The 13,621-nt window shown below is 29.0% G+C and overlaps 1 protein-coding gene across 7 annotated transcripts in view; it reads left to right on the top strand.

Moving 5' to 3' along the window:
* The window catches only part of LOC126856702 (uncharacterized), a 55,593-nt gene that overhangs the window by 7,463 nt on the left and 34,509 nt on the right, over nt 1-13,621 (top strand). The window lies entirely within an intron of this gene.

Genomic DNA, 13,621 nt, shown 5'->3' with positions numbered 1-13,621 from the left:
ATATGGTTAATAATACACTCATTAAATATCGAGTGGATCAGCTTGTACGTTTATATATGCAATTATGCGAATTTGTGTGCGCATTTCGCTGCTACTAACTTTGATGGCAAATAAATATTCACGTCATTTACGGGACTCATTCGCACGTAGCAGATAAGATCAGTAAACGAACTGCACCACAAAATCAAATCTCGCCATCATATGACTCGTCTGAGATCTATTTTTGGCATCAAATATTTTAATTTTAAATTCCTTTTTAAATACAATTACATGTGAATAAATTAAAAATTTCGTAAATTTTTGAATAAATTTCAAAATTCTTTAATATATTTTTTTTTTTTAAAGTTGCGAGAACATTTTATTTTTAAAGACAAAGTAAAATATCTTATTGGAAATATCAAGTGCGACGAATAGTACCTGATAAGTTTTAATGAAAGAGAGAGAAAGAAAATGTAATATTAATCATAAATAATTCATAAGTTTCGCGAAAATATCCAGAGGCGTTTTATTCGATCTAGATATCGGTTTTATTATTCGATCTAACGAGCAGATACTATTTCTCAGCTCATGATTTAATAGATTTTATCTATGTGAAAAAATCAGTATAATTATGTCGTCAGCATTATATTATATAATCTACTATCGACACTTACTATTGTCTGCTGATCAAATCGCTCATCGATAATTTTACACTGATTTTTCTTGCGGGAATTTAATATATTTATTGGAAAAATTATAGGGTAGCACAAAGTAACGCGTGAGATTATTAAAGTAATCAAAATCACGTTGATATTTAAAAATTTTTGTGTTATTGTTTTATTAGAAGTTAAAAATTATATTTGTAATTAAATATAGAATTTTAAAATGCAATCTTTTATTTATCTCATTCAAGATTGCAACTATATTGTTTCTACTTTATTTATGACGAAAATGTTGTTTATAACTTTGCTCATATGATCGATTTGACTAATGTTTGAAAAACATTCGTCATTTAAACATTACATTAAAAAAAAAAAAATAATGCGTCTTTGCATGACAAGGCATTAATTTTTCGAGTAATCTAATCTAATACAGTGAACTATACAAGGGAAGAAGGAGTGATAACCAAACAATTACATTATCAGCATCGTGATAATAAGCAATTAGCTATATAACGATCTTTATTCCAACTATGCTTTCGCTGTCACGCATTCCTTATCGTCAGCCTTCGTGAAAACGCAAAAACAACTTATCCTTGACACTGAAGCACTTTACCTCTAAAACTTAAAAAATATGCGAGATGTAAATATTTGTATTTTTATACTGCGATGCACATAAATAAAAGAGCATAATTCAAGCGATTCATGTTCTCGAATTTCGAGAGATTTCAAAAGTTCTAAAGATAAATATTTTTAAAAGAATGATTTTGTCATACGCAAATATCTATTTATCGCGATTTAAAGACCATATATATAAACTAATTTTACTGACTTTGGAAATTTTTTGATAATGTAGTAACGTATGAGAAAAAGAGATAAATAACCTTATATATTAAATTTTTATTTATTTTTAAATATTGTGTCGAATATAACATTTTCTATCACATTTGAAATATAATGTCCCGAGCTCTAAACAATATTATGCTTTTAATTTAAAGATTAACGCGAGTTTTAAATTAAATATGTTATTCGCATAGCACATCTAGGTCGAATTTATAGATTTCGGTAATCAGAAGCGGAACGTCATCGTCATCCTGTGGTTAATGAAATTTTCTGTGGTTCTCCGCGGCTGCAAGTTCAAGGTTGTTATGCTCCGTAGCACGTTCCACAATTTCCAGCGGACACTATCGATGTCGTTTCCACTTTGGAATTACCTGAAGAGGAAGTAATACAGTCACCACGTGCCACCGCGTCACGTGTTTGACTTTGTGGCGTAATAAATAAATCAAATCCATGCGCTCTTCTCTTATCTTTTCGTCGGATGCGGAAACATGTTTTGTTCTCGTTAAATATGCGAATTCTTAATTTCCCACATCTTCCATTATTCTTATGTGCCTTTTTAAAATTTTAAATCATCAGATTCTCTCTCAAATATTTTTTTCAAAACACTTTCTGAAAATATAAATCTTACAGAATATTAGAAAAATTTATTATAGCGGTAAAACAATTAAATCCTTTTTTCATTTTTCTTGTCACGCCATGATTCTTTTGAGTAAGAAAATGTTTTTATTTTGTCTGTCGAAAAAATATCTTATAAATATTCAATATTCTTATGATTCTCCGAACTGCTGGCGAATAAAAAGAAGATGAATATAGATATAAAAGAATGCACATTTTTATCATATTGCAAAACATTAAAGAATTATATGATGTTTATGCAAGATAAGCTTGTCTTTTACAGAGTAAATCATCTTAAAGTATAAATATTACAACAAGTTGACATAAAAATTAAAACATACACTAATATATTCCGAAACATTTGGAATATATTCCAAAATTGTTTGATAAAAAAAATCTTCAGGTTCAGAGTCAATTCTTTACAGTTAAAAAATGAATAATTTTATTAAAAATTTCTGAAATATTTCTATCATCAAAAAATCATTATAATCCTAAGAATTTATTTATAAAGAAGATTTTTAAAGAAATTTTATCTTAAATAGACACAAATTGATTATTAGATTCTCAGAATTTTTTGACGCTAATTTTATGACGATATATTTTTATCTTGAAACTGTTCTTAATTATCTTACCGGAGATGAATGGCCAGGTTTCCGGACATTAGTTAATAAATGATCTTTAAGATGCGGCACAGCAGGAAGCTACTGAAACGATTGCAATGAAGATAATAACAACTGACTCACTCGTCTACGCTTAACAATGTTTGCAGTTGACGATTACGCAAGGCGGACCTTTAGCATCATGCTTACTAACAGAAATATAATTTGCCGAATAAATCGCCGTGATGTCATCTCACAGGATCATGAATCCCGAGAGCAACGAACCACTCACGCATCATCTCATCTCAAAATCCAGAGACCTGATGATCACCGATGTTTTCCGTTATGAAATCATGCAAAATGCTTTTAGAATTATTTTTTTTATGAATCATAAATGAACTTTGATCATTATTATCATGCGTGAATCGCCGAATCGCCGAATTGCTGTGAATTCTTAGAAATTAGCCTATACAATAATACTTAATACTTTAATACTTAAATACCGATATCGAATGTGTTAATATTTTGGTTTTTGCGAATATAAATCATGCCAAATAACGTATAAAAAATGATTCATAATAACACATGATATATTAGTTAATACATCAATCAAATTAAAGTCATAATCAACAGCTGAATATTTATAAAAGAGAATGATATATTGAAATTTCCTCATGTAAATTGATTTAGAAATGTACGTTCACGTCTGCACATTCATTAATGTGCAATATACAAATACAATATAAACATTATTTTAGTAACATAAACAATATAATAACAATAAAATAATAAGAAATAAAAATAATGAATTAAAATTATACATAAAAACATTAAATTTAGAAACTACATTTATGTGCACAATCGCATTTAATTATTCTTCAAAATCAGACAAATTTTGCGCATTTGCGACGTACAAATGCGCAGATATTTCCATGAAAATCATTATGTTCCGGTGTATGAGAACACGCCGTGATGCGATCCGAGGCCGATTACGTCTCCGTTGTATTACGTATCATCTCGAAGAAAAGCCATCCTGCTGTTTGTGTTAGGTAATCGATCGGCCGCCATCGCAAATTCTCTGCATCCATATTCATGCCCACCGCGGCGCTTATCGCCGGACCGTATAAAAACCGGACGACTCGTCAAATAACAAATTATACGAAGTATCGAAAAATATATGCAGCTTGACAGGATGTAACGTGATGATAGTTGATTAGCACTTAGAAAGCTATATGCGTGCGCGTATTATGCGCATGTGTGTACGATAAAATTTTTATCTATATTTAAGAGAATTTATCTTAAGCATGCGATAATATTAAAAAAAAAGTTTCATTATTCTTATCTTATTCAAGAGACGCAAAAAACATACAATTATATATATGTATATGAACGTACATGAAAGTATGCATAACAAATATGTAAAAAAAAAACATATTGCGTAATATGCGTAATAAATATTTCAATATTTTTTAATATAAAATATCTATCTTCTTTTTATATCGAATACAAAAATAAATTTTCATAAGAATATCTTTTATTGAAACTCCTTAAGATATAAAAAAATTCTCTGAATGAAACTCTCTTTCTTTTTCTCTTTATAAATAGAAAACCTGTTTGTAGAATATATTCTGATATCTCAATATATATTTATGCGTATATAAATTTTATATATGCAAATAACATTTATGAAGGGAAAGAGAAATTATTATCGTATTTTATTATTATTTTTATTTCGGTTATTACTAATTCTTTTGTTAGAGCCATCGGTCGGGAAACTTTTACGAACCCTTTAAATGCGCTGTCGAGATGTTGCGAGTGCATCAGCATCCGCGACGGAATACGCTGTACGGCGGATTAACGCGCCCACACAAGGATGCCGAGCGCAATTATGTGTGGAAGGTCATCTACGGAGTATAGTCTGATCGTCAGTTCAGGAAAAACGTTGACGGTCGTTCATGATGATAAATGCGAGTCACGTATTAAATACTATTCGGCATGCATCCGTATCCGAATAGAGTCATTAGCTGCCTCTCAAGGCGCATATTAATTCGTCGATATATTCATGATTTTTGATGTAGAGTTTCATTCAATAACCCTATCACGAAGCATAAAGTCAAATCGAATAGTTAAATTCTTTTTTTCAGAAATTTAATTTATTATTTTCGTACAAAATGTAATTATATTATGTTAATTATATTATGTTAATTATATGGAAGATATAGATTTATTTATGTGAGATATTTGCGAAAGTTAGATAAAAGTAAAAAAATTTATAATATAATTACAATAAAAAATTTATTACAGAGATAAAAATAATTTTTGCGAGAAAAAAGAGATACTATAAAAATATTATCATGATACAAAATAGTTTTTACGAGATTCCGTAAATAAAAATCAAATAACATCAAATTTGAAGATTATGACGACCAAGCTATATATCGTTTCATCGAGACCGATTTAATATATTTTAATATCGCATATTTAAAAAAATTCTCACTTTATGATTGAAAAGCGATGGTGCTATGGCATTTTATTGAAAAATTAAATCTCTTCGAATTTAAAAAAAGATACATAATTTGATTAATTTATAAATATTAATAAATATATATAATTTTTTTTTCTCTATTTGCACACACAATAAGCACTGTTTGTATTTATTTGCGATAATTAAGAAACTAACTTCCGCTCGCTATTGCTCTTGATTTGCACTGATTTATCATGCAAACGGAACTAGCACAAATGGCCGAATATCGGAACTGGTTTATCGTGAATGGAAACTGACATGAGTCTGGTTCGCATGGCTCGACATCAACAAAAAAAGTGGGCCTGGAAGGCCTTCGCGTCTCTCGTCTTCCGCATCGAACGGGTTTCTCATTGAGCATTTAAGTGAAAAAGATCCTTGGACAATGGCGTGTATCGGCTATGCCGATCGGTTTCCTTCAGGGCTATCGATTGAAGTGTAGCGTTACTCCGACAACGATGTAACAATCGGTTTTGATTCTTCTAGAAAGATTATTGGTTTAACTCTTTTATATATGCAGCAATCTCAGAAACAAAACTATTTTTTGGCAATCTAGATCTCAGATTTTATCTGACTACTTGATTAATTGAAGGAAAATGGTTGATGATGTATATATTTTATATAAATAACAATCAGATTGTATTAATTAATATTCAGAAATGAGAACTGTTAATGTGTCAATATTTCTGAGATTATGTACGGCTATACACGCGCTATTAACTTACGAGCAACTCATTATGATATGGAGATGGCATAATATTAGTGTTAAAAGTGTATACATGGAGATGAATAAAGCTTATCAAAAGCAAATTTAAAGAAATTCTCTAAAGAGACCATTATACATACCGACAATAGTCGAAGTATACTAAAATTAGGGATGTGACATGATTATGAGGTTTGCTTAAAAGATCACGAGATAAAGCTTAATGTGATATAAAAAAATCTGTATGAAAAAATTTTATTTTTTATTATATTATTTACATGTTTATTTATTCCAATTTAAGATAGAGATCAGAGTAATACTTTGACGTAATCGATGTAGCGTATTCCCCTATTATGATCCGAATGGAATTGGCTGACGATGAGAGAAGACACGTGACGATTATACCCGATTGTCTTGATAAGGAAATCTGACTTTTGATTAAATTATATATAAATTATGCGCAACGAAGTGTTTAATATCGCCTAATGGTGGTATTAATCATGCGCAATTAAGCATACAATGCCGTATTACTTCGTCAAACGCATTTTCAGACCTTCACAATAGCTGTCTCACCTTGACGTCACTAACAATAAGACGAGACGAGACGGCGACGATATATTAAATGCAAGTTGAAACGATTATCCTTCATACCACGTTTTAAGCGGATCGTGATCCGATTCGATCCGATCATATATTACGGTTCTTCCCCGCAATTTTTTATTGCATATTATGCGCAATACAAAACACGCAAAGACCGTGCGAGGACAAAGCAATACATCGGTTAATATCAAGTTATTATCGACGAAATATTAATTTGAATCAAACTTATGTGATGTATTGAGAGAAATATGGAAATAACGGGGAAAGGATTAAAATTAAGTCTTATTTTTAGTCTTAAGAAGAAAAATTAGTCTTATTTAAAAAAAAATATATTTATTTAGGATTAATTTTTTTATCAAAAATCGAATAGTCAAATCAATTAAATAAAAGCGAATTTTATTCTGTGGCATCGTAAAAATATCTTATAAATACAACAAAATGTATTAAATATTTATTTTTCGCTCATTATTATTTATTACTATTTATTTGCTTGTGCACATACGCTTTTTATCAGAGAATAATTTACTTTAGAGAAATATTTTTATAGAGGGATGGGGAAGAGAGACAGAGAAAAGGAAAATGTCCAAATGGAATCAATCCAAACAAAATTGAAATGATTTATTGTTCAAGAAAGCAATCAATCTTCGATGTTGAATTTTTAGATCTGTGTTTTCACATTGCATTTTTACAGTTGAAAATGTAATTAGAGAGACGTCTCTATCATATATCTCTATTATATATTAGACGTCTTGATAACTATATATTCAACTCCTAAATTACGCATTTCCCGAAAATACCTCTTGGCATCTGTTCAAACAAAGTGTTCATACACATATACATACACACACAAAAGCGAAAAAATACTAATTCGAAATTTTTGATAACATATGTGTGTGTCCCGTTCCATATCATTTTAATTATACCTCACTGATCTTGCAACCATCAATCATAAGCTAAACGATTATTATTGTTTTATGGATTTTTTATTACTTCTATTATATCTTCATCAAGCGTAATTAAGTTTGACAATGAGATAGATGTTTATATCTTTTATAAAAAAAAAAAAACTGGACTATATTACATATTTGCTATTAAATTTCAATTTTGCTTTCGATGAATAATCATGAACACTATTTTAAGCACTATTTTATTAAACTAACTATAAGGGCTTCTGATAAATTAATTAACGATAAGTGAACCAAGTTTTATGTTTACACATCAACTTTTGGTAAAATATAGCATTTAATTATTGAGAAATAGGGATATGTCAATTTAAATGACTTATATTGGTTTTGTTACTTCTATTTCAACATTGTCCATGATAGAGACCCCTACCTCGCATTGTTATCCCTTCTCTCTATTGCGCTATCACACCGCGTTTAACCTTGCAACTCCCTGCTATGGGATGCGACCGCTGGCGGGAAAATAGTAGATAAATGATAATTTGCGATGGAGAGGATAGCAGTAGTTGGTAGTTAGGAAAATTGGCTGCTCTTGAACAATACTATATATACAATAATAAAATATATGATTGTTTTATGTCATTTTTAGTCTAAAGTGTAATACTTTATTATTTTTCTAAATTCTGTTCATTTGTATCAAAATATTTATAAATGTAAGATGCCTCTGAAATCATTTTTCTAAAACAATAGCATTTTATAAAAAGACAAGACTTTTGTAGGAAAAGATTAAATTATCTTACAACAAACATATCTCTGACTGAATATATTTGTGAGCCATGCAAATATTTGATATGTTGCAAACGTGTTGTAGTTTTTTTATTTCGACGGAATTTATCTGAAAACAAGGAAACAAATTTTTTTTTGACATGGAAAATTATTTTCTGTACATTTTCTTTTTTTTATTAGAATCTCGATTATGTTGGAAAACAACATTAATTATATTTAAGAGGTTTACACAAAACAGACGCACATATACGTTAATAACATCGTAATGGAATTTTTGGTTTTTTTTTTATTTTCCGGACAGAGATAAAAATCACGATTCATTTGGACAATAGTGTGTTTTCTAGATGTCATATCTACTGATAGAGATTCAGATAAACTACACAATTATGAGCAAACAATTTGGCTCGTGAACAACAACATCACCGACGCGATAAGCTATTACAAAATGTTTATTTTCATATACTTATTTTCAGAAAAATGAGGCTTCAAACCCGCTTCTCAAAAATTTTTTTTATTATATAGCGATATTGGTTTAAAAATAACGATACACACGTGCAGACAAATAAATCATTTATATATTCTTAGCGCCAAGATTTGTATCTAAAATTACCTGGACCGAATTTTTGTATTCTGCGTTATAAGTAAAAAAAAAAATTGAATTCACATACAAGAGAGCAATATTCAAATAAAAATTATCACAACTTAAAGTTTATTAATGTCTGAAACATAAAACTTTTATCAAAGCCTTGTATAAAAATAGAACAGTCTTTTAATGATTTGTGAAAGTTTCTGAAAATTTATGTATGCTTATTGTTAGCAAACATCTTCTGATTTTATTATTACCAGAAATCATAAAATTGAGTAAAATATTTAAATCATTAAGTATCATTATTTGCAATCGATTAATCAGTCATTAACAGCGTGCGAGAATTGGCCAGAATTCGATCTAAACAGCATTAAGGCCGAAATATATAAATAGGAGCAAGGATTATAAATCATAAGTAAATTATGTCAACATTCAATTTAATAATTATTAATAATTTAATTATTAACATATCATAATTCGAATTTTAACACGATTGTGATTTAAAAAATAAATATGTCATGCATGTTGAAGAAAAATTTTCGGTTAATTTCGTGGAATGTGATTCTAAAAATTGCGATGCCAAAAATTGTTTGCTTATTTTCTCTTTTACCCTTCGTTTTACTCATTTTGATGAATAGCCGAGAATATTTACGGTTCATTTTTTAGAAGGTAAATAATAAGATATATTATTGATTTATTCGTAGAGAAAAATGTTTATTTCTTTAGAAAGAAAGAACTTTGTAATCTAGATGGTTGTATTGAAAAAAAAATCGAAATCAGAGTGGAATTTTTCGGTCGAAAATCTCGTCCGGCTGTCATTCTGAAGCTGTTTGTTTTGTGTTGTACCTCGTGTGTATATCTCTTGATGTCCGTTCGATTTTTAGTCTAACTCGCGCGATACCTTATCTCTCGTTGACTTTGCTCGCGCGTTATCACTCGCGTATACTGATTGGCAGCAATACCTACGAATTATATTTGACTTACGTGCGTTTTGTTTTATTATCACAGCTTGCAAGCCTCGAGAGCGATTTTTAGAAATTGCGAAGATGGCAACAAGACGAGAAGAGTTGATGTAATTAATTCATCGTGCATTAAATATCACGACATCGCTCCCGATAACAGATATCTTAATTGATCTTTTTTAATTATGTTATTATTGTGAATTATAAATACGAAGCGCTTTTCGATAAATGAGTTTCTTAAATTTCATTTTAATTTATTCTTCTCATTGTTACGCACGCGAAAAATTTCGAAATTTCTATAACTCTATTTTATTCCATCAAATTCACAACCATTTTATATCTCTTTCAGCGCTATGATCTAACACATGAGTTTCAAAGAATCGTTTAATGTACACTATAAATCTACATATATACTGATATACTAGGTGTATTTTAACACACATACATTTTAAAATTTATGTAATCGTTTATTTTACACCGCCATTAGAAAACATGTTTTTTTCTTTGCCTTCAAGCTCCTAGAATTTGAGGAAAATATCTCAAATATCAAAATCTAAAGTTATTACAGTTTAAAAAATCGACATATACCAATAGCTTTTGAGCAAAGAGTAATAATTTTTTCTCCAACAAAAAAAGTTATAAAACAATTATTATACAAAGCAAAATATAAGCAAAAATCAATTTTATGTATCCGTTGCTGGATCAAAATAGCTGTTATCAATATACGAAGAGTGAATCAAGTATAGTGGCCGAATAGTTGAGAGAATAATTCTATGAACAGATCAGAAAGTCGCGGGAGCCACGTGAGAGATTCGAGATCAAGAGATCGGAGAAGAGGTCGACGACGAGGCCTTTCCGAGGTCGTCATTATCACAAATACAAATATGGCTTACGTCGTCACCGAGAAGCGCCTTAGGGTACATAAAGAGAACACGTATATGTGGCAATCTATACATGTACGGGCAGCTAGATGATTACTTATACGCGTGTATCACGTGCAAGCGCTGATAAGACGTGCTTAATGATCGGTCGAGCTTGTAAGATAGTACTCGAAAAGTATATGGAATGTGGTATTTTAAGAATTTGTCGACGTTTACAGAAAATTTAAAAACTTAGAAATTGGGAAATTAAGAGTTCTGAATATACTTCAAAAATAAAAAAGAGAAACTTGAATCTTTTGAAAGAAATTCTGTTTGGTAGTGCTTTATTAATAATGATCGAAATTAAATTATGCGGAGGAAACTCTAAAATAATATAGTTTTAAATATTATATGAAATGACGATTTTTTATACTCAATCTAATAACATTTTTTATAATTATTTTCATGTTTTTAATATTTGTATAATATAATTCCAACAATTAATTTTTTTATATTTATTTCAAATATTCTTATACTTCAAAAATTCTTAAAATATTCTTATACACAAATTAAGCTGCAATCATAGAAAAATAATGAAATTATTTTCTATCTGTCTGATTTGAGTTTGATTCTGTTGATGACTAAATAAATAGATATCCGTTTGAGGTAAATTGAGAAAGTTATGTTATCTATGTATACTTATCACATTTTATTCTTTCACATTGGAATTCTTTAATCTTCAATGAGAAAACAGTTCTGCAATCGAGGCTGAAGCTTTTGCTTGGCTTGAGGAAATAAAGTCAAGTTGACTCCAAACTTGTCAGTCTTTGTCATTACAATAATGTGCGACGATTACATTTCATCTTGAATTAGTATATGACAATGGATATATTGCATTCCTATGCGCGTATGAAATATAATTATGTGAAATAATTACATCTAAGAGAAAAGTGTTTGATAATTGCAGAGTAAAATAATTATAATTGAGGTTTCTATTTTTATAATTATTACTGTTATATATATAATGTTATATTGTATAAAATATATAATTATATAATTTATAATTATATATTTTATACAATATAACATTATATATATAATATAATTATAAATTTTATATAATAATTTTAAATATTCATATAGTAAAATATCAAATAAAAGATAAGATAATATGAAGGAGACAGAAGACAATTATTAGTTTATTTTAAAAGAGAAGAAATAAAATATTTTTATGTAAACAACGCATTCGTATTTATGTAAATATAACTATGCTTTTAACATTTGCTTTAAAAGATAACACCTAAAAGTAAAAATATAACTCTAAAGAAACAAGCATGACTATATTAATAGTTTATTTGACTATATTTTTAATTGTCAATTCATTATATATCGTAAAAATTAGAAAAAGTATAACTATAGCTAGTTTCGATTTTAGTTTCTTTTCAGTCGAAGATTGATTATTCTTTAACTGATTGTGAGAAGAATTTGGGTAAAGGTCAAGAGTGGTTCTGCTGTTGGGAGCGATTTTTTCCATTATTATAATGTATTATAATAATTTAAAACTTTAAGAGAACAATATAAGTCTACTCTTTGTGCATCTCACAAACATCAATGCTTTACCGGTTCGTACTGACCTAAATATCTTCACTTTGAAAAACACGTGCGAGAAGTCTAACGATTTTGATATCTTGAAATAAAAGAAAAACGAAAAAGAAAAGAAAGGAAAGTTATCTTGTGATGCTGCGACATAATCGAGATCAAGATAAGAACACTTGTTTATTAGACAAAGCGCGTCGTCCTTCATCGATGGGGCCTGACGTCATAATCATAATCCGGAATCGACTGATTCTTTGGCAATGGAAAATGATCACTTATTATTCCGATTAGCCACAATGACGAGCCTGTCGACTTTCCTTCCTGCTTCCGCTTGACGTTCATCACGCTTCAATTACACGTTATGCTTGCCACTCAAACGGAATTAATATGTCACCGATACGAGTTTGCATCCGGTAGAATAATTAATCGTATAGATAGATGGAATTATTCGACGATAACGTGACGGATGTTCGATTATTATCTGATTATTGCAGGATTTTCAGACATCATTATACTTTTTCAGAAGAACAAAAACTTCATTCTGAAATAATTTCAAATATGTATTCGCACAAATTTTATTAAGATTTTTACACATTTTTTATTTACAATTATTAATGTAAATAAATAATTTTTTTAAATCTTTTATTTATTTATATTATTAATCTTTGTTAATTTTGCTAAATTGTTATATTTTTTTAATTTTTGTGATTTTTGAAATGTTTTAAAGAATTTGTATAAAAGACATTTATATTTTAGACATTTGATAGTTTTTTAATAACATTTTGAAAGAGTCTGAAAAGACTTTCATCTTAAATGACTTTGAACATTTTTAATTGTCCTTAATGTCAAATAAATTGATTGATAATCATTGAGGAATGTGGAGGATTAATAATTGAACCGAATATCGCAAAATAATTATTATTGGAAGAAAGCAAATAAAAGAATTCGCGGGTGGTAAAACAGCATGTTGTTTTCAAGTCTTTATCGTGGATTACCATTAATCATGCAGACAGAATTTTAATAAACAACCGTTCTTCGATACATTCCGATCGAGCGATTTCCAAACACGTATATATCCCCGATCTCGGAATTTTCCGCGCTTTATTTTATATAAATTAATACGATAAATCCTAAATAAAATTTTGATGTTTTTTCGAATTTTATTTGCGAGAAATTATACTGTCTCTTTGTCTTATAATTTTCAGTTAATATTATTAATCGTTATTGAGTAATTCGATATGATATTGAAACAACCGATATCTCTTTTAATTTATCTTTCAATATTTGAAAATCAGTCTTCGATAAACTTGGAACAGTGGGTGGACTTGTGTAACAACAGCTGTTATTTTCCATGCGTCGTCCATGCGTAAATTATTATTATTCAAAAAACATCTGAAATAATTCGCTTTC

Source organism: Cataglyphis hispanica, chromosome 19, assembly GCF_021464435.1.
Source record: "Cataglyphis hispanica isolate Lineage 1 chromosome 19, ULB_Chis1_1.0, whole genome shotgun sequence".
NCBI lineage: Eukaryota > Metazoa > Arthropoda > Insecta > Hymenoptera > Formicidae > Cataglyphis > Cataglyphis hispanica.
The sequence above is the reverse complement of the archived record's forward strand: the minus strand, read 5'-3'. Positions and strand labels throughout refer to the sequence as shown.